Source organism: Rhinoraja longicauda, chromosome 23 (assembly GCF_053455715.1).
Source record: "Rhinoraja longicauda isolate Sanriku21f chromosome 23, sRhiLon1.1, whole genome shotgun sequence".
NCBI lineage: Eukaryota > Metazoa > Chordata > Chondrichthyes > Rajiformes > Arhynchobatidae > Rhinoraja > Rhinoraja longicauda.
Genome location: NC_135975.1, coordinates 31,211,287 through 31,229,937, shown reverse-complemented (window position 1 = coordinate 31,229,937; position 18,651 = coordinate 31,211,287). Strand labels below are relative to the sequence as shown.

General features: G+C 47.9%; 1 pseudogene; it reads right to left on the bottom strand.

The window, feature by feature from the left end:
• Positions 1–409: 409 nt before the first annotated feature.
• Positions 410–13,924, bottom strand: LOC144605039 (uncharacterized; annotated as a pseudogene).
• Between the last annotated feature and the right edge of the window lie 4,727 nt (positions 13,925–18,651).

Here is an 18,651-nt window from a genome sequence, read left to right as displayed (position 1 = left end):
CTCCCTCCTCCCACCTCCATCCACATGGAGAAGCTTGGCTGCAGAGTGCGATGCGGTCCAATGCTCCACAGCAACACCCATGCATGCACAGAACGTCCGGAGAGTTTTTGCACAGTTTTTATTTTGTATATACTTGTTCCGCCTTAAGTTTAATTTTGGAAATTTTACCACTCAAATAAGTGAGTGGCAAGGGTATTTTCAAAAGATCGTAAGTGATAGGAGGAGAATTAGGCCATTTGGCCCATCGAGTCTACTCCGCCATTCAATCATGGCTGATCCCTCCCAACCCCATTCTCCTGCCTTCTCCCCATAACCTCTGACACCCGTAACTAATCAAGAATCTATCTCTGCCTTAAATATATCCACTGACTTTGCCTCCACAATGTGCAAGATACATCTTCTCACAACATCAGACACCCTCGCCCAGGCGACCCAGCCGGGGTTGATCAGGCCCCGACTTGCGTCCCAGCAGCAGCTGCCCACGGATCAGCCCTCTTAATCCAAAGCCATCTAGTGGCTTTCTCTGCGGCTTCGCTTGCGGATTGAATGGCCCTCTTCTTTGCCAGCCCCGTAATGACCAATTGGTTGAGGACTTTGCAGAGTGAGCATCCTGCAAAGCCTCTACAGCCCACCTCTATGGGTTCATAGCATGTCTTCCAGCCTCTGTCCCGGCACATCTTCACCAGCTCCTGGTACTTTGCTCGTTTCCTCTCATTAGCTTCTTCAATACGCTCTTCCCAGGGCACTGTCAGCTCCAGAATGATCAGCTGTTTTGTCACTTCGGAGGTGATGATCATGTCTGGCCGGAGTGATGCTGCTGTGATGTGCTGCGGAAATTTCAGCTGTTTGCCCAGATCGACGTGCAGCTGCCAGTCAGTGGCCGTGTAGAGGAGGCCCGCCCTTGTGTTTGGTTGTGGTCGAGGCTTCTCTCCAGCTTTGACAAAAGTGATTGGATTCTTCGGGACATGGTGGTGTTTGCTGTTATTGATGGCAGTGGCTATGCTCTCAGCAACCACCTTGAGCATCTGGTCGTGGCGCCACCGATAGCGACCTTCACCAAGGGACTTTGGGCAGCTGCTGAGGAGATGTTCTAATGATCCTCTTCCAGTGCAAAGTGGGCAGGAAGGTGTCACGCTCTTGCCCCAGACGTGGAGGTTTGTTGGGCTTGGTAGGGCATCGTAGACAGCTTGGACAAGGAACCGGACGCGCTGGAAATCTGCCTGCATGATGTTTGACCACGTAATCCTGCGCTACGGTATGCTCTCCCACCTTGTCCACGCTCCCTGCTGCCTGAGCCCCACTGTCCTGCTCACACACTCTTCCTCCACACCTGCTCGGACCTCTTCCTAGATAAGATGGTGTCTCTCCTTGCCCTGGGCCTTGCCAACCAGGGTCTTAGGGAAGTATCCCAAGCCCGCTCAGCCAGTTGCTATGACTCCCACCAATGCCTTTTGTCTTAGGCGTGACTCTGCCACCTCCACTGCTTTCTCCGCCCACCATTTCCTCCCTGTTCTCACCTCGATGCCAGCCGATGACACCTTTTGGTCCCTGGAGTCCCTGTACTGTAGGGCTTCTCTTGTCCGTGCCACCATAAACTCTTCAGTGAGACCACTGAATGGGAGCTGCAAAATGTTACTGGTCCCGTACAGTGCTGCACTGTTGAGGCTGCGGGGAAGGCCAAGCCACTTGTGAAGAAAGCCACTGATCTTCCTTTCGAGAGACTCAACTGTGGTCAATGGAACAGCGTAAACCAGGAGAGGCCACAGGACACGGGGCAGGGTGGAATGCTGATAGATGCAGGTCTTGAATCTGCCAGGCAGACCTGACTTGTCGACTTTGGTGAGCCAGGCTTCATGGTCTTCGATGGACTTTTGAATGGCGGCAGAGTCTCTCAGAGTTGCGTCAAAAAGCTTCCCAAACTCTTGACAGGTTTCTCAGTGATGGAGGGAATGGCAGTAAGAAGTGGAATTTGTCAGTCACCTTCCCCTTCTTCAGCACCAATACCTTGACTTGGTCGGCTTGAAACTCATCCTTGCCCAGGTGATAGGTTTCTCAAGACCCTGTAGGATCCACCTACTCCCTGGGACCGATGTCGTGGTGATGGTAAGGTCGTCCATAAAAGCTCTTATTGGGGGCTGTCGTACACCAGACTTGGTTAGGGGGCCTTTGCATTCCACCTCGGCTGACTTGACCACCATGTTCATGGCGAGAGCAAAAAGAATAACAGAAATGTCACAGCCCGTTACTATTCCTTTTTCAAGCCCATGCCAGTCTGATGTTTCTGACCCAGAAGTCACCCTCAGCCTGAAATGATGGTAATAATCCAGGATCAGGACCTTGATCTTACTGGGAACATGGTGGCAGTGTAGTGCAAGCTCAACCAGTCTGTGCGGCATGGACCCATAGGCATTGGCCAGGTCCAACCACAGAACAACTAGGTCGCCTCTGTTTTCATGGGCTTCTCTGATGAGCTGCGTGACTACTCCAGTGTGCTCCAAGCAGCCGGGAACTCCAGGAATCCCACCCTTCTGCACTGACGGGTCGATGTTGCTGTTTTTGAGGAGAAACTCAGTTAATCTTCGGGAGACAAAAACACCTGAAAAACACCTTCCCTTCCACGCTCAGCAGCAGGATTGACCGAAACTGATTGATGTTCTTTGAGTTTTCCTCTTTCGGGATCCAAACTCCCTCAGCGCACCTCCACTGGTCAGCAACTCTCCCCCTTCGCCATACCACCTTCAAAATCTTCCATAGGTGTGGAAGGAGCTCTGGGCAGCGTTTGTACACTATGTATGGTACGCCACTAGGGCCTGGTGCAGAGGCCTTGATGACCTCCTCAACCACCTTCAGACTCGGCTCCCTCAGATTGAACTCTGTTGTTGGGGGGGCTGGGCTGATGAGAGCTTTGTTGGGTTCAAGTTCCTGTTCCCTCATCGGATCGCTCAGGGTGTCATGGAGGACGCAATTGACTTAATCTGTTGAGCACATGAGGCGGCCACTGCGCTTGTCCCCAAGTAATCGCCTGGTGAAGCCAAAGGGATTGGCAATGAATGCAGCTCGCTTCCTGGCTCGCTCTCTTCCTCTTCTCCTGTGCCACTCTGCTCTGCGGAGGGTCATAAGCCTTTTCAATAGACAATAAACAATAGACAATAGACAATGGGTGCAGGAGGAGGCCATTCGGCCCTTCGAGCCAGCACCGCCATTCAATGTGATCATGGCTGATCATTCTCAATCAGTACCCCGTTCCTGACTTCTCCCCATACCCCCTGACTCCGCTATCCTTAAGAGCTCTATCTAGCTCTCTCTTGAATGCATTCAGAGAATTGGCCTCCACTGCCTTCTGAGGCAGAGAATTCCACAGATTCACAACTCTCTGACTGAAAAAGTTTTTCCTCATCTCAGTTCTAAATGGCCTACCCCTTATTTTTAAACTGTGGCCCCTGGTTCTGGACTCCCCCAACATTGGGAACATGTTTCCTGCCTCTAACATGTCCAACCCCTTAATAATCTTATATGTTTCGATAAGATCCTCTCTCATCCTCTTTCGATAAGATCCCCTCTCATCTTTCCTAAGGATGTTCCTCCAGAATTTAATTGAATTTATTTGTCATTCAAAACAAGTTTGAACGAAATTTAGTTACCATGCAGTCACAACACTAAAAAGGCAACAAAAACACACAACTACATAATTCAACACAAACATCCATCACAAGCGACTCTCCTCCCGGCACCTCCACACTGTGATGGAAGGTAAAAAAGAAAGTATTATCTCCTTCTTGCTTCTTCAGCCGAGGTCGGGCAGTCAAAACTGCTGCCTCGAGGCGATCGAGGTTCCAGACCCTGAAGTCCCTGCCGGGCGATGGAAGATCCCACGGCCGATTCCAAGCCGTGCCGGATGACAAAAAGTCCCACGAACGGGCCGTCCCAAGGCCCACGATTCTGGGAGGACGAAGAAGCTGCCGCTAGAGACCCCGAAACTCGGTCGCCAACTAGGGACCAGCGAGCTCCCGACGCCTTAGTCCACAGGGCCTGCGGCCGAAGCCTCCGAAGTCAGCCAGCTCCATGATGGCAAGCAAGTCTGGAGGCCGCCAGCTCCCTGTTGCTAGGCCGCAGCACGAACGGAGATGCGACCCGGAAAAAGGTCACCTCTCCGTTGAAAGATTTTTTTTTAAAAGCCTTCTGTGGCGAAGAATTCCACAGATTCACCACCTTCTGACGAAAGATGTTTTGTTTAAAATAGGTGTGAATGCTACTGAGCACAGCACTATTTCAATGTACAGAGAATGTGCAAAGAGTTTTTGCACAGGTTTTGTAGCAGAGAGAGATGTCCATCCGGGAATGTTGCCGACTGGCCTGTTCCAGAGCGCGGGAGTACATTCTGAGGGACACACTGAAGCTCGGTGCAGCCATCGCCAAGGCACTGTGGGGGAGGACCACAGTCTCGGTTTCTTTCGCTACTGGACATCGAGGGGCAGAGTCCGGTGGGAGCACCCCTCAAACAAGAGAAGAGATATCACCCCATAGTTCCTCCAGAATAAAGTGCTGGAGGAACTCAGCGAGTCAGGCAGCATCTGTGGAGAAAAGTGGACACTTGACATTTTGCGTTGCGACCCTTCTTCAGAATGGATTCAGAAAAGTTTCAACTTATTTTTTTAACTCAGTTTTTACCTCCTGCAAAGAGCTGACAACAAGAGCTGACAGTTCCTGAAGCTCCAAAGGAAGGGTCCTGACTCGAAACTTCCAAGGGTGCAGGAGGTGAGCACACAACCCGTTCACCGGACCTGACAGCCAAGGGAAGGCATGCCACACCCTGGGAGCAGGTATAAACACTACAGGTGTAAATACCCAAGAGGCAGGTGCTGGTGAAAACACTACTGAACATGACATTTACCACACATATCTGACATTACTGAATGTATTGATGCTAAGAATGTATGAAGAGTTTTTGCATAGTGCTGGAGGATCTGCTGCCTGACCCACTGAGTTACTCCAGCATTGTGTTCAGTTTAAGATTCTAACATCTACTGTTCCTTATGCCTTTACTGAGAAAAAATGATAGAACTTGTTAAACTGCCTTTCACAATATAAGGTGATTTGAAAACCATTCCTGCCTTTGAAATAAGATCCAAAGTGCTGGAGTAACTCAGCGGGTCAAGCAGCATTTCTGGAGAGAATGGATAAATAAGGTGTCACGCCAGTGTCCCAACCTTTGAAATGTTGCAATGTTGAAAATGCTGCAGGCGGTATGACCAGAACAAACATTTCCTTTCTACTCAGGCAGATGTTTGAGATTGAGGATGACTTGCCTTCATTCCTGTTTTGTGGGTTTCAAAGTAGTTACTGAAGTCAATGGGAGAATCACAGACTCTCATTAAATGCTCTATGAAAAGTATCTGCTTTCAACGTTTTCTGCTTGCCCATATCTTTGTCAAGAGACACTTGCTTTAAAGTCATACAGTAGGGAGACAGGCCCTTCGGCCCATCCCCTACATGCTGACAAAGATGCCCCATCTGAGCGCATCCTATTTACCCAAGTTTGCACATACAGTACTGCACCTGCCTCAACTACTTCCTCTGGAAACCAGTACAAAAGCACAGGTGTGTGTAAATATTGACTGCTGTTCCCTAATGTCAAACACGACTAGTTCTGTAGTTGGTCTACTACAGCTGTTGGTGTTCCTGGATCCTCTCATTGGCCACTTTAAAGAGACTGCAGATGCTGGAATCTTGAGTAAAAAAGAATAAAGTGCTGGAGGAACTCAGCGAGTCAGGCAGCATGTGTGGTGGAAAGTGGACATTTGACATTTTGTGTTGGGACCCTTCTTCAGACTGGATTCTGAAAAGTTTCAACTTATTTTTTACCTCCTGCTAAACTCAACAAGAGCTGACAAAAGAAGGGTCCTAACTCGAAACGGCACCTAACCATGTTCTTCAGTAATGCCACCAGACCCGCTGAGTTTCTCCAGCATTTTGTGTTTTTCTTTGGTAACCAGGGGTCTGCATTTCCTTGTTACTATCATACTAAGAGCTGACAGTTCCCATTTAGTTCAGGCTCTCGTACCTCTTGATGTTGTTCTTTAACTATCGGTCGTCATCAGATGTTAAAAGCCTGCCCGAGGTAAAATTGCACGAGCTTTAGAAATTCACAATGGATCACTGTGTATTCAGAGGCCCCTTTCCAACATATGGCAGGCGGTACAATACACAATCAGAATGGTTTTATTTTCCATATGTGTTTACAGTCCAAAGGCTGCAGCTCGTTTCACTTTCTGAAACAAGGGGGGGGGGGGGGGGCCTTCATTTATTTAGCCCCCTCCAGAATCCAATTGACTACCAAAGCACTCTGCAGCCAATTAAATACCGAAGCTGCCGTAAGGTTTGCAATGCAGCTAGGACCTCGGATGAGGTAAAGTCCCAGCAAATGTAATGTGATAATGAGGTGAGGCAAAATCAGGCCTGCTTGAATTTTGAGTGTTGAAAGATCCCCCCTTAACAGTTTCAACACCATTCAAATGGCAAAACAGAGTCTCATTCAGATTGCTTTGATGACCTATCCTCAAAAGAGTCTCTGAGTCAAACTGGGATGGCAAGAAGGATCTCACCTATTCCTTTTCTCCACAGTTGCTGCCTGACCCACTGAGTTACACCAGCACTCTGTGTTCAGTTTAAGATTCCAACATCTACTGCACCATGGGCCTCTGAAAATAGGTAGAACATTTTAGCAATTTTTTCTTCAACTGGAAGACCCATTTTTAGTTTAAGGGCTTGCCTTACATTAAGGTTACATTAATTACCGAGAAAAAATGATAGAACTTTCACAATATAAGGCCTTTCACAATATAAGGTAATTTGAAACAATGCCTGCCTTTGAAATAAGACACAAAGTGCTGGAGTAACTCAGCGGGTCAAGCAGCATTTCTGGAGAGAATGGATAGATGGCGTTGTGAGGCTGTCACGCCAAGGGTCCAGGTCGAGCGAAGGTGGGAGACTGTTTCAGGGGGGAGTGGACGTGGACGTGGACTACAGGAGACCCCAGTGGCTGTGCCTATTGCAAATAGGTATACTCTCTTGGGAACTGTCGGGGCAGAAGACGTTTCCAGTCCGAGTGGCGGACCTGTTGGCAAGGATACTCGACAGGGGAGACCGAAGTCAGGAAGAGCCGTAGTGGTGGGTGACTCCATCGTCCAAGGGACGGACAGAAGATTCTGTGGCAGCAGGAGGGACTTGAGGATGGTCTGTTGCCTCCCTGGTGCCAGGGTTCAGCACATCATGGACCGGCTTCAGAAAATCCTAGTGGAGGAAGGCGATCAACCTGAAGTCGTTGTGCACGTGGGCACGAATGACGTCGGGCGGAAGAGGAAGGAGGTGCTACAGTGGGAGTTTAGAGAGTTAGGAAAAAGACTGAGAAGTAGGACGTCGAAGGTGGTTATCTCTGGACTGCTACCGGTACCTCGTGCTGGTGAGGCCAGGAACAGAGAGATAGAGGGTATGAATTTATGGCTGAGGGACTGGTGCAGAGAGCAGGGATTTAGATTTCTGGACCACTGGAATCTCTTCTGGGCTAGGGGTGACTTGTACAAAAGGGACGGGTTACATCTTAACAGCAGGGGGACAAACATTCTGGCAGGCAGGTTTGGTAGTGCGACACCTGTGGCTTTAAACTAAGTAGTGGGGGGGAGGGGTTAACAAATTGGGAATATGAAGTTTAGGTTAAAGGGAATACAGGAGATATTGCAGAAGACTCTCGGAAAAATGGGAACAGAAGTTCTTGAGGGGAAAAGAGATTAAGGGCAGGGCCATTTGTGACCGATGTGAGAGGGGAGGTAAATACAGAAGTTAAAGTGTTGTACTTAAATGCGCGTAGTATAAAAAATAAAGTGGATGAGCTTGAGGCTCAGTTAGTCATGGGCAAGTATGATGTTGTAGGGATCACTGAGACATGGCTACAAGAGGACCAGGGCTGGGAACTGAATATTCAGGGGTACACAACGTATAGAAAAGACAGACAGGTGGGCAGAGGGGGTGGGGTTGCTCTGCTGGTAAGGAATGATATTCATTCCCTTGCAAGGGGTGACATAGAATCAGGCGATGTTGAATCAGTATGGATAGAAATGAGGAATTGTAAGAGTAAAAAGACCCTAATGGGAGTTATCTATAGGCCCCCAAACAGTAGCCTCGACATAGGGTGCAAGTTGAATCAGGAGATAAAATTTGGCGTGTCACAAATGTAATGCTACGGTGGTTATGGGAGATTTCAACATGCAGGTAGACTGGGAAAATCAGGTTGGAAATGGACCCCAGGAAAGAGAGTTTGTAGAGTGCCTTCGAGATGGATTCTTAGAACAGCTTGTACTGGAGCCTACCAGGGAGAAGGCAATTCTGGATTTAGTGTTGTGTAATGATCCTGATCTGATAAGGGGACTAGAGGTAAAAGAGCCATTAGGAGGCAGTGATCACAACATGATAAGTTTTACTCTGCAAATGGAAAGGCAGAAGGGAAAATCGGAAGTGTCGGTATTACAGTATAGCAAAGGGGATTACAGAGGCATGAGGCAGGAGCTGGCCAAAATTGACTGGAAGGAGGCCCTAGCAAGGAAGACGGTAGAACAGCAATGGCAGGTATTCCTGGGAATAATGCAGAGGTTGCAGGATCAATTTATCCCAAAGAGGCGGAAAGACTCTAAGGGGAGTAAGAGACACCTGTGGCTGACGAGGGAAGTCAAGGACAGCATAAAAATTAAGGAGAGGAAATATAACATAGCAAAGAAGAGTGGGAAGACAGAGGATTGGGACTCTTAAAGAGCAACAAAAGTTAACTAAAAAGGCAATACGGGGAGAAAAGATGAGGTACGAGGGTAAACTAGCCAATAATATAAAGGAGGATAGCAAAAGTTTTTTTAGGTACGTGAAGAGGAAAAAAATAGTCAAGGCAAATGTGGGTCCCTTGAAGACAGAAGCAGGGGAATTTATTATGGGGAACAAAGAAATGGCAGACGAGTTAAACCGTTACTTTGGATCTGTGTTTACTGAGGAGGATACACACAATCTCCCAAATGTTCTAGGGGCCGGAGAACCTAGGGTGATGGAGGAACTGAAGGAAATCCACATTAGGCAGGAAATGGTTTTGGGTAGACTGATGGGACTGAAGGCTGATAAATCCCCAGGGCCTGATGGTCTGCATCCCAGGGTACTTAAGGAGGTGGCTCTAGAAATAGTGGAAGCATTGGAGATCATTTTTCAATGTTCTATAGATTCAGGATCAGTTCCTGTGGATTGGAGGATAGCAAATGTTATCCCACTTTTTAAGAAAGGAGGGAGAGAGAAAACGGGTAATTATAGACCAGTTAGTCTGACATCAGTGGTGGGGAAGATGCTGGAGTCAATTATAAAAGACGAAATTGCTGAGCATTTGGATAGCAGTAACAGGATCATTCCGAGTCAGCATGGATTTACGAAGGGGAAATCATGCTTGACAAATCTACTGGAATTTTTTGAGGATGTAACTAGGAAAATTGACAGGGGAGTCAGTGGATGTGGTGTACCTCGACTTTCAGAAAGCCTTCGACAAGGTCCCACATAGGAGATTAGTGGGCAAAATTAGAGCACATGGTATTGGGGGTAGGGTACTGACATGGATAGAAAATTGGTTGACAGACAGAAAGGAAAGAGTGGGGATAAATGGGTCTCTTTCGGAATGGCAGGCAGTGACCAGTGGGGTACCACAAGGTTCGGTGCTGGGATCCCAGCTATTTACCATATACATTAATGACTTAGATGAAGGGATTAAAAGTACCATTAGCAAATTTGCAGATGATACTAAGCTGGGGGGTAGTGTGAATTGTGAGGAAGATGCAATAAGGCTGCAGGGTGACTTGGACAGGTTGTGTGAGTGGGCGGATACATGGCAGATGCAGTTTAATGTAGATAAGTGTGAGGTTATTCACTTTGGAAGTAAGAATAGAAAGGCAGATTATTATCTGAATGGTGTTAAGTTAGGAAGAGGGGATGTTCAACGAGATCTGGGTGTCCTAGTGCATCAGTCACTGAAAGGATGCATGCAGGTACAGCAGGCAGTGAAGAAAGCCAATGGACTGTTGGCCTTCGTAACAAGAGGAGTTGAGTATAGGATCAAAGAGGTCCTTCTACAGTTGTACCGGGCCCTGGTGAGACCGCACCTGGAGTACTGTGTGTAGTTTTGGTCTCCAAATTTGAGGAAGGATATTCTTGCTATTGAGGGCGTGCAGCGTAGGTTCACTAGGTTGATTCCCGGAATGGCGGGACAGTCGTATGTTGAAAGGCTGGAGCAATTAGGCTTGTATACACTGGAATTTAGAAGGATGGGGGGGGATCTTATTGAAACATATAAGATAATTAGGGGATTGGACACATTAGAGGCAGGAAACATGTTCCCAATGTTGGGGGAGTCCAGAACAAGGGGCCACAGTTTAAGAATAAGGGGTAGGCCATTTAGAACGGAGATGAGGAAGAACTTTTTCAGTCAGAGAGTGGTGAAGGTGTGGAATTCTCTGCCTCAGAAGGCAGTGGAGGCCAGTTCATTGGATGCTTTCAAGAGAGAGCTGGATAGAGCTCTTAAGGATAGCGGAGTGAGGGGGTATGGGGAGAAGGCAGGAACGGGATACTGATTGAGAGTGATCAGCCATGATTGCATTGAATGGCGGTGCTGGATCGAAGGGCTGAATGGCCTACTCCTGCACCTATTGTCTATTGTCTATTGTCTATTGAAAGTCTGGTCTGGGTGATGGACTGGGCTACATCCACAACTCTGATGCATTTTGTGTCTATCTTCGGTGTAAACCAGCATCTGCAGTTCCTTCCTACACATTTCCTCCAGTAGATTGTTTGTTGTTCCAGATTCCAGCATGTGCAGTCTGCAGTGCCTTAATTCTACTGGCAGGCCATTACCTTGAGCATGGCACAGGATGATGTAGATACAACAAGTCATTCCAAGAGAAGGTGGTGGTGAGGAAATTCTCTTAGTTCCAGACAGTCTTCAGTCTAAAGGTAGACACAAAATGCTGGAGTAACTCAGCGGGACAGGCAGCAGCTCTGGAAAGAAGGAATGGGTGACGTTTCGGGTCGAGACCCTTCTTCATACCATCAATTTAAACTAGCATCTGCAGTTCTCTCCTAGTCTTCAGGGAATGGTCTGTTGGAAAAAAAGATTGCATCCCGAGCTTAAATTGCATTAGTCTGAATTTCCATTGCCAACAAATTGAGAGTGCAAGGGTGTAATCTAGACCTACACTGCAACACTTATAATTTGATTAGTAATACGTGTTACACTGGAAGTTCAGAGGAAACTGGATAAGGATCCAATGTAAATTGGCAAGTACGTGGATGGTGACTGAACAGAGTACAGCCAAAGAACTTGTAATGAAATATTCCACAGGTACTTTGGATGCTGTAAACATATCAATTGTTTTTCTATGTGCTGTCCCAAAGGTCTCTGAATATTTGAGCTGTATTTTGGCAAAACAAGTGTTTCGGGATTCGACTGGTTCATTTTATTGCAAATTATCTTAACTGTCAGACTCAGAATTGTGTGAACATTTTTGGGAAGTCACTTTTCAGCAAGCTCTTTACAAAATGTCAGAAACACCAGGGGCGGTATGGTGGTGCAGCAGTAGAGTTGCTATCTTACAGCTCCAGAGGCCCGGGTTCGAATCTGACTACGGGTGCTGTCTACACGGAGTCCATACGTTCTCCCCATGACCTGCGTGGGTTTTCTCCAGGATCTCTGGTTACCTCCCACATTCCAAAGACGTACAAGTTTGTAGGTTAATTGGCATTGTAATTTTTTTAATTGCCCCTAGTGTGCGTAGGATAGTGTAAGTTTGTGGGGATTATTGGTCGGCACGGTCTGGGTTGGCCAAAGGGGCTGTTTCCATGTTGTATCTTTAGACTAAACTAAACACAGCCTGTCTTTTCATTTAAACAACTGGACATATACACGATTAATTCGGAAAGACCAGGACCAAATTTTCCTTGGTATCCTGGATGAAAAAAGGGTTTGATCTTATTAATAATATTATACTGTCTTCACAAACTGCAGAATCTGTAACCTGAATGATTACATTTTAAGACAAGTAGCAAAAGAGCAAGAAGGTTGGAAAAAAGATTGTGTTGTAGCAAGGATATAATCTATATATTACAAAAACTCTCATCTTGTTTGCATCTATATTTGACCGTTTGCTCCCGAAATACACTGAAAATGGTACACGATAGCGCGATAATTTTAGGCTCACCTCACTCACCATTATCCTGGGGTGTGCATTAGCAAAGTTTCATTCAAATTGGCATCATATTTTTAAAGTTATTGACATTATGTGGATAGGGTGGTGAAGAAGGCGTTTGGTATGCTTGCCTTTATAAATCAGAGCATCGAGTATAGAAGTTGGGATGTAATGTTAAAATTGTACAGGGCATTGGTGAGGCCGAATCTGGAGTATGGTGTGCAGTTCTGGTCGCCAAATTATAGGAAGGATGTCGACAAAATGGAGAGGGTACAGAGGAGATTTACTAGAATGTTGCCTGGGTTTCAGCACTTAGGCTACAGAGAGAGGTTGAACAGGTTGGGTCTTTATTCTTTGGAGCGTAGAAGGTTGAGGGGGGACTTGATAGAGGTTTTTAAAATTTTGAGAGGGACGGACAGAGTTGACGTGGGTAGGCTTTTCCCTTTGAGAGTGGGGAAGATTCCAACAAGGGGACATAGCTTCAGAATTGAGGGACAAAGGTTTAGGGGTAACATGAGGGGGAACTTCTTTACTCAGAGGGTTGTGGCTGTATGGAATGGGCTTCCGGTGGAAGTGGTGGAGGCTGGCTCGATTTTATTATTTAAGAGTAAATTGGATAGGTATATGGATAAGAGGGGATTAGAGGGTTATGGTCTGAGTGCACGTAGATGAGACTAGGTCAGGGAGAATGGTCGGCGTGGACTGGTAGGGCCTGACAGGCCTGTTTCCATGCTGTAGTTGTTATATGTTGTTATATTATAAAGTTTAAAAAAACACTTTTCCCTTTTTTCCTGGCCGTCAGTCCCGCCCGAGTGATGGGAGTGGCGGCCAATGGGGGGGGGAGTTGCTAAGCCGTCCAGCTGCTGCTGAATACACTTTAATAAATGCGTCCCCCCCCCCCCCGGATCGACATGCCCCGCGCCTGACCTTCCTCCCATGGTGCAGCACAGCAGCAGAGGGTCAAACAAGATGGCCGTCACGATGGGAGAAGGTCTGCGCGTGCACAGTTGGGGCCCGTTGAACTAATTCAGATGCTCCCCGACGTACGATGCTTCGACTTACGATATTGCGATTTACGATATTTCGACTTTGAGATGGTGCAAACAGCAGCGACCCGTAGCGAGCCGCAGTTCACTTCCGGCCACGTGATCTAATACAGATGCTCCCCGATTTACGATGTTACGACATGATATTTCAACTTTGCGATGATGCAATGTTGATGGGGGGGGATAAGTGGGGTTGAGGGGGGACTCAACCTCAGGTCTGAAGAAGGGTCTCGACCCGAAACGTCACCCATTCCTTCTCTCCCGAGATGCTGCCTGACCTGCTGAGTTACTCCAGCATTTTGTGAATAAATCGATTTGTACCAGCATCTGCAGTTATTTTCTTATACTTGAGGGGGGATGGAGTGGGTGAGTGGGAGAGGAGGTGGAGGGGGGGATAAGGAGGGTTGAGGTGGGATGGAGTGGGTGAGTGGGTGAATGGGTTGGGGGGGGGGGGGGGGGGGTTTGCACGGAGGGTTGCCGGGCTCGAAGGAGACATTTGGACCCAATGGGTCCACGCCCGTCTATTAAATTCTAAAATTAGGTTCCTTGGGGTTTAATAATAATTAGGAGGTGACTCACTTGCCATAGAATGCCCTGCAATGCTCTGACGTACTCAACAGACATGACCTCCAGCAGATAGCTAGGGTTGAATAGGAACCATCCCAGGCAATGAGTCTAGTGTACTCTCCCACCCTGTCTTGCTCTTGCTGTTCCCTGTTAGTGCACCATTTTGAAATCATGCCACCTTGTCTAAATCTTAAACCTTCTAAAGGCCACAGAAGGCCATTGACCTTCTACACTATGTCCCTGCATCAAGGGGAATTTAGGCATTCAGGTTGCAATATATAATTTCTAGTTGATATATTTTTAATTTTTGGAAGAAGAACATTGGAGATAATAGGAAAGGAAAGGAGCCTGGGATTGTTAATAAGGTGATGGAATCGAGAACCAGAGGACATAGGTTAAGGTAAGGGGGGGGGGGGGAGGAAAGATTTAATAGGAACCTGAGGGCGGTGCAGCGGTAGAGTTGCTGCCTTACAGCGGCAAAGAACCGGGTTCGATCCTGTCTCCGGGTGCTGTCTGTACGGAGTTTGTACATTCTCCCTGTGATCTTGGCATTCTCCTTGGCGAGGTAAAATTGTAAATTGACCCTAGTGTGTAGTATAGTGTTACTGCACGGGGTGATCGCTGGTCGACGTGGACTCAATGAACCCGAATGGCCTGTTTCCAAGCTGTATCTTTAAACTAAAATAAACTAAACTGAGGGGTGACTTTTTTTACACAAAGGATGGTGGGTGAATGGAACAATCTTCTCAAGCAATCATTTTTTTTAAACACAAGCAACGATTTACTGGCACTAAAGATTTAAAGGGCTAGTTAGAGGGGGGGGGGTGTGGAGAGGATGTTTCTACTATTGGGAGAGTCTAAGACCAGAAACCAACGCCTCAAGAATAAAAGGACGTACCTTTAGAAAGGACATGAGAAGGAATTTCTTTAGCCAGAGGTTGGTGATTCTGTGGAATTCAGTGCCGCGGACGGCTGTAGAGCCTGTCATTGGGTCTTTTTAAGGAGGCCATCATTGGGTATTTTTATTGACAGATTCTTGATTAGTAAGGGTGTCAGGGGTGATGAGGAGAAGGTGTTGAGAGGGAAAGATAGTAGATCAGCCATGATTGAATGGCAGAGTAGACTTGATGGGTAGAATGGCTTAGTTCTGCTCCAACAACTTATGAACTTATGAAAAAGTTACACACACTCAGGAGCTATTGTTGATAACATGGGACAGGACAGACTTATTCAGGACAGGACAGAATTATTCTCTTCTTGCATTTAGAAGGGAGAGCGGTGGAGAATCTCTGACCTGATGGCTGACAGCTACCAGTGTTCTTTCAGAGATTGCTCACTGCCTCCACTCCCCACCTGTACCGTCATTTCACATGGGTGTGGATCCCAGAACTTTGACCTTATTTTTTAAACAAATACATGACAGCTTGGCCGTGAGGGAACAGTCCTCTGTGCTCTTCCGGTACCTTTCAAGACTGTCTACCAAAACTCACATAATTTTATGTATTTAGTAGACCAAGTGGACCCGTTGGGCCCAAACCACTCCTGCATTGGTGCAGCACCCTCACCTCCCCCCCTCCCCTCTCCCCCCCTCTCCCTCACCCCCCTTGCCCCCTCCCCTCACCTTGCCCCCCCTCTCCTCCCTCCCTCCCCACCCTCCCCCTCCCTCCGTCCCCCACCCTCCCCCTCCCTCCCTACCACCCTCCCGTCGCCCCCCCTTCTTTCTCCCCCCTCCCTTCCTCCCCCTCCCTTCCTCCCCCTCCCTCCCCACTCCTCCTCCCCCCCTCTCCCTCCGCCTTCCCCCTCCCTCCCTCGCTTCCCCCCCCTCTCCCCTCTTCCCTCACGCCATTCTCTCCCCTGCCCCTCCCCCCCCCTCCTCCCTAGGGTTGCCTCTCCTGCATTGGTGCAGAACCCCCTCCTCCCCCACTCCCTCCTTCCCCCTCGCCCCCCCCTCCCCCTCCCTCGCCCCCCACCTTCCTTCCCCCCTCCCCCTCCTCCTAGTGTTGCCTCTCCTGCATTGGTGCGGCACCCTCTCCTTCCCCACTCCCCCTTCCCTTCTCCCCCCACCCCCTTCTCCTCTGAAGAAGGGTCTGAAGAAGGGTCTCGACCCGAAACATCACCCATTCCTTCTCTCCTGAGATGCTGCCTGACCTGCTGAGTTACTCCAGCATTTTGTGAAATAAATACATCACGTCACTTAGTTTAGATTGGTTCAGAGATACAGAGCAGAAACAGGCCCTTAGGCCCATCGAGTCCACGCCTACCAGTGATCCTCGCACACTAACACTGTCCTACACACACTGGGGACGATTTACAGTTTTACCAAGCCAATCAGCCTACAAACCAGTACGTCTTTGGAGTGTGGGAGGAAACTGGACCACCCGGAGAAAACCCACGCATGTCACGGGGAGAACGTACAAACTCCATACAGACAGCACCCATGTTCAGGATCGAAGCCGGGTCTCTGGTGCTGTAAGGCAGCAACTCTACCGCTGCACCACCGTGCTGCTCCTGTTACCTGACCAGCCACTGCCTCACCCCTCTCCACCTTGTGCCTGATGGTGGACATTCATCATCAGATCAAGTCACTTTCAGTTTATTGTCACATCCCCAGGTCTGGTGGGGTACAGGTACAATGAAAAATCTAGGTTACAGCAGCAACACAGGTCATTGACATAGACAAACACACAGAAAAAAATTATATATAAATCATATATAAATTACACTAACACATAGTATTTCTAAGGGAAAGCTGTGCTCAAAGAAGCAAGACATGAGTGCAAAACACAATTAGAAAGAAGACATCAGGGGCAGCATGGTGGCGCAGTGGTAGAGTTGCTGCCCTGCAGTGCCAGAGACCCTGGTTCGACGGTTGCTATCTGAACGGTGTTTGTACGATCTCCCTGTGATCTCCAGGTGTTCCGGGTTCTCCAGGTGTTCCGGGTTATAAAGATGTTCAGGTTTGAAGGCTAATCGCCTTTGTTAAAAATGATAAATTGACCCAGGTGTGTAGGATGGTGCTAGTGATCCCTTGGTGTTATTCCATGCCTGGCAGGAGCAATGATAAGGGGACACTTGTGGGTTGGGGAGGGAAGCTGAGAGGTGTGTGCTTACCACAATTTATGATTAGAGGAATGTGTGGGTTAAGTTGGGAGAGGGAAGGATGGGTGGAATGTGAAGTGGGAGAATAGTCGGGGCCCAGCGGTAGAGTTGCTGCCTTACAGCGCCAGAGACCCGGGTTCGATCCCGACTACAGGTGCTGTCTGTACGGAGTTTGTACGTTCTCCCCATGACCGTGTAGGTTTTCTCCGAGATCTTCGGTTTCCTCCCACACTCCAAAGACGAACAGGTTTGTAGGTTAATTGGCTTGGTAAAATTGTAAATTGTAGTGTGTGTAGGACAGTGTTAGTGTGAGGGGATCACTGTTCGGTGCAGACTTGGTGGGCTGAAGGGCCTGTTTCCGTACTGTATCTCTAAGCTAAACTAAACTATGATGACATAGGAATATTCAGTGCCCCTCACTTCCACTTCTGGCTAAAGCTGCAGAAAAGGCCCTGCCAATAATGAGTAGCACTGTCTCTTCCTCATTCCTTTGTGGTTTATAATTTGCTGGCTCCGCCCGTGCCATTCCCTGCAAGAGTGAGGCGTGCCAACAGGTAAAGCTGCAAGGGGTGAATACCACGCACCTTGTATAAACTAATTAAGTGCTCAGGAGCCTTGGCAATAATGTTATGCGTGTGAAAGAGCAATGGAAAAAACTAACGCCTGGTTTGAGTGCGATTTCCCACAGATGAAGGATGATGTGCTAAATAGTGCAGGAAGGAACTGCAGATGCCAGTTTATATTATGGATAGACACAAAATGCTAGAGTAACTCAGCAGATCAGGCAGCCACCTATTCCTTTTCCTCAGAGATGCTGCCTTGCCCGCTGAGTTGTCCAGCATTTTGTCTCCATCTACTTGTGCTGAATAGTTGCTGATTTAACAATACAGTTAATGCGAGATCTCCTTTGAATGCATGAGCAAAATACAAACTGCTAGAGGCAGTCAGTGGGTCAAGCAGCAGCTGTGGAGAGAAAGGAATGGTCAATGTTTCGGGTCAAGACCCTGCATCAGGACTGAAAGTGTAGAGGGCGGATAACGAATATACGAAAGAACACAAAGTGCTTGAGTAACTCAGCGGGTCAGGCAGCGTTGGAGAACATAGTAAACGATTCAGCATAATCTCCCTCATCTACCAGGGTCTGAAGAAGGGTTCCGACCCAAAACGTCACCTATTCCATTTCTTCAGAGATGCTGCCTGACCTGCATTTTGTGTCCATCATAGAGATTTATATAGAACACAAAGAATAATTCACCAGTTTGGGCAGCATGGTAGCAAAGCGGTAGAGCTACTGCCTTGCAGTGCCAGAGACCCGGGTTCAATCCTGACTACGGGTGTTTGTACGGAGTTTATACGCTCTCCCCGTGACCTGCGTGAGTTTTCTCCGACATCTTCGGTTTCCTCCCACATTCCAAGAAATGTATAGGTTTGCAGATTATTTGGGTGTCTAGTGTGTGTGTAAACTTGTCTCTAGTGTGTGTGTGTAAACTTGTCTCTAGTGTGTGTGTGTAAACTTGTCTCTAGTGTGTGTGTGTGTGTGTAGGGTAGTGTTAATGTGCGGGGATCGCTAGTTGTTGTGGACTCGGTGGGTCGAAGGTTCTGTTTCCGCACCGTATCTCTAAACTAAAAACTAAACTAAATTCAACGCATTGTCCCTCATCTGCCAAGAGTCTGAGGTTCACTTG